General features: G+C 51.1%; 1 pseudogene; it reads right to left on the reverse strand.

The window, feature by feature from the left end:
* Positions 1-1,122: 1,122 nt before the first annotated feature.
* LOC695624 (keratin 18-like) lies at positions 1,123-2,412 on the reverse strand (annotated as a pseudogene).
* Between the last annotated feature and the right edge of the window lie 522 nt (positions 2,413-2,934).

Here is a 2,934-nt window from a genome sequence, read left to right on the forward strand (position 1 = left end):
CTATTTATGGTAATTTTGATTTAAAGGGAACAGTAGATGGGACATGTGTATGTCAAAGTTTTCCTTGATTTTTTTATGACTTTCTCACCAGCTCTGACCCCATCTTGTCCTCGCTTGTGCTTCCTGCAACTTGATCTGCTCCATCGTCTTCTATGAGCACTTTGACTATGAAGATGAAGATTTGCTCTACCTGATTAGGTTGTTGTCTGAAAATTTTTCAATATTGAACTCTTCCTGGACCCAGGTAAAGCCATGACTGTGTCTGGCTGTTGGATTAACCAAATGTTCGTGCCAAGGGTCAGTCCAAGTGCAGAGCCCCACCTTGGGAAGTGGGGAGACGGGGAGAGCCCAGCACACCAGAGGAGATGGAGTGGCAGATGTGGAGAAGCGACAGGTTTACTTACTTAATGCAGCTGAAATTCATGGAAGGATGTTAATTCTCTCCTCTGTCAGCTTGCCTCTTCTAAAGTGCTGACAAGCTCCCCTTGCTCTTTTTAAGGTGCAAGGCAGCCCTGCCTTAAGATCCCTGCAGCACAGCCAGTGAGTTGCTTTACACAATAGGAAAATGCAGCTAGAAACCATAGTAGAGGCTGGGGAGAGCATGTTCCCCTTTAGCACAGAGATGCCTTTAATATTACACAATATTACACTTTTCTCATCCTGGTTGACAGAAGGGAGAGTATTGTAAGAGTATTTCTTTCACAGATCTACAATTTCTGGCCTTGGTTCATTCACTATCTCCTTGGAAGTAGCCATAACCTTTTTTTTTTTTTTTTTTTTTTTTTTGAGACGGAGTCTCACGCTGTTGCCCAGGCTGGAGTGCAGTGGCGCGATCTCGGCTCACTGCAAGCTCCTCCTCCTGGGTTCACGCCATTCTCCTGCCTCAGCCTCCTGAGTAGCTAGGACTACAGGCGCCCGCCACCGCGCCCGGCTAATTTTTTGTATTTTTAGTAGAGACGGGGTTTCACTGTGGTCTCGATCTCCTGACCTTGTGATCCGCCTGCCTCGGCCTCCCAAAGTGCTGGGATTACAGGCTTGAGCCACCGCGCCCGGCCTTTTTTTCTTAACTCTAAACTTTTTATTGGCCTCCTGCTCCCCAAAGGGTACCCTGCTTCTGCTGGCTTAATGTCTCAGAACTTTGGTGTCACTGGTCTCAGACACCACTTTGCCATCCACTATCCGGCGGGTGGTGGTCTTTTGGATGGTTTGCGTGGAGTTGCTGCTGTCCAAGCCATCACCAAGATTGAATTCCTCGCCATCTTCCGGCAGGCGGCGGTCGGTGGCGATCTCAGCTTCCAGCTTGACCTTGATGTTCAGCACGGCTTCTTACTGCTGGGCCTGGCACTGTCCCTCTGCCCGGGTCTGTGCCAGCTCTGACTCCAGGTGCAGCAGGATCCTATTGAGCTTCTCTATCTGTAGGGTGTAGCGGGCCTCCACCTCCCTCAGGCTGTTCTCCAAGCTGGCCTTCAGATTTCTCGTGGAGTCCAGGTCAGTCTCCAAGGACTGGACTCTATGTCTTAGCTCTGTGTGCGTCGTCTCAGCAGCTCCAACCTCGGCGGACTGTGGTGACCACTGTGGTCCTCTCCTCAATCTGCTGAGAACAGTACTTGTCCAGCTCCTCTCGGTTATTCTGAGCCAGCTCGTCATATTGGGCCCGGAGGTCTGCCATGATCTTGGCGAGGTCCTGAGATTTGGGGGCATCTACCTCCATGGTCAACCGAGAGCTGGCAATCTGGGCTTGTAGGCCTTTTACTTCCTCTTTGTGGTTCTTCTTCATGAAGAGCTGCTCCTCCTTGAGAGCCTCGATCTCTGTCTCCAGCTGCAGTCGAGTGACATTGGTGTCATCAATGACCTTGCAGAGCCCATGGATGTCGTTCTCCACAGACTGGCGCATGACCAGCTCTGTCTCATACTTTACTCTAAAGTCATCAGCAGCAAGACGGGCATTGCCAATCTGCAGAATGATGCAGCCATTGTCCACAGTATTTGCAAAGATCTGAGCCCTCAGGTCCTCAATGATCTGGAAGTAATCGCTCCAGTCTCTGACCTAGTGTCCCTTCTTCTCCAAGTGCTCCCGGATTTTGCTCTCCAGCCTCCGGTTCTTGGTCTCCAGGCTTCTCACTCTGTCCAGGTAAGAGGCCAGTGGTCGTTCAGGCTTTGCATGGTGTCCTTCTCATTCTGGATGCCTCCCATTCCTGCCAGACCCCTGGCCATCCCTGAGGCCAGGCCCCCGAACCCCATGCTGCCCCAGAAGCTGGTGGTGCGGGACACGGAGATCCGGGAACCAGAGGCCCCGGCGCCTGCATAGACGCTGGCCGCGCTGCTGACCAGCCGGGCACAGTAACTGGGCGCCTGGACAGAGCCCAGGGACTGGTGGTTGGTAGAGAAGGTGGAGCGAGTGGTGAAGTTCATGCTGTGTGGGAGGAAGGCAAGACGACAGGACTCAGGCTTTGCTGACGACAGCCATAATCTTTTTAAAAATGTTCAGAAAATAAAAATTTTAATTTTGGAGAGAGTGAAAGAGCATCAGGGGACTCGGGACCCTGAGAGCCCCGGGGATTATATCGACCGCTTTCTCAGTACATGGAGGAGGTGGGTGTAAGCGGACAACACTGTCCTCACCAGGGATCTGGCTGTGCCATTCTCAGTATAAGTGTCCCCACAGCACCAGGACAGAAGAAGACGCTGCTCTCACACCTCTGCAGAGAGCAGCCAGCACACGCACACTTAACATGAATTATATTCTGTGTTCACCAGTCTTCTACGTAGAATCCCTTCCTTGAAACTGTTTGTTTTACTACCATTGGACCTCTAAATGGAGTGTTTTACCTTTTTCATTAACTGGCTCATTAAACACATGTTTACTGAGCACCTGCTAGGCAAATCGATCATGACAGAGACTCTGTGTGCCCCCAAAGAGCTCACAATCCATTA

The sequence above is a fragment of the Macaca mulatta genome, chromosome 9 (genome assembly GCF_049350105.2).
Source record: "Macaca mulatta isolate MMU2019108-1 chromosome 9, T2T-MMU8v2.0, whole genome shotgun sequence".
NCBI lineage: Eukaryota > Metazoa > Chordata > Mammalia > Primates > Cercopithecidae > Macaca > Macaca mulatta.